We start from the raw sequence: 721 nt of genomic DNA, 5'->3' as shown, positions 1-721 counted from the left end.
TTTATTTATTCTTTATTTTCAAAAACCATTTCTTATTCCTCCCAACCTGATTCTTCCCTCCCAACCTGATCCTTCCCTCCCAACCTGATCCTTCCCTCATTACCTGATCCTTCCCAACCAATCTGATCCTTCCCTCATTACCTGATCCTTCCCTTGTTACATGATCCTTCCATCCCAACCTGATCCTTCCCTCCAAATATAATCATTCTCTCCTAACCTGATCCTTCTCTCCCAACTTTCTCCTTCCCTCCCAATCTGATCCTTCGCTCCCATCCTAATCCTTCCCTTCCAACCTAATCCTTCCCTCCCAACCTGATCCTTCCCTCCCAACCTAATCCTTTCCTCCCAACCTAATCCTTTCCTCCCAACCTGATCCTTCCCTCTTTACATAATCCTTCCCTCCTAACCTGACCCTTCCCTCCAAAAATAATAATTTCCTCCCAACCTGATTCTTCTCTCCCAACTTTCTCCTTCCCTCCCATCCTAAATCCTTCACTCCCAACCTAATCCTTCCCTTCCAACCTGATTCTTCTCTCCCAACCTGATTCTTCTCTCCCAACCTGATCCTTCTCTCTTAACCTGATCCTTTCCTCCCAAACTAATCCTTTCCTCCCAACCTGATACTTTCCTCCCAACCTGATCCTTTCCCCCCAACCTGATCGTACCGTCCCAACCTGATCCTTCCCTACCAACATAAGCATTCCCTCCCCTTGCAACCCTT

This window comes from Eurytemora carolleeae, unplaced genomic scaffold, assembly GCF_000591075.1.
Source record: "Eurytemora carolleeae unplaced genomic scaffold, Eaff_2.0 scaffold783, whole genome shotgun sequence".
NCBI lineage: Eukaryota > Metazoa > Arthropoda > Copepoda > Calanoida > Temoridae > Eurytemora > Eurytemora carolleeae.
This window is presented reverse-complemented; position numbering follows the sequence as displayed.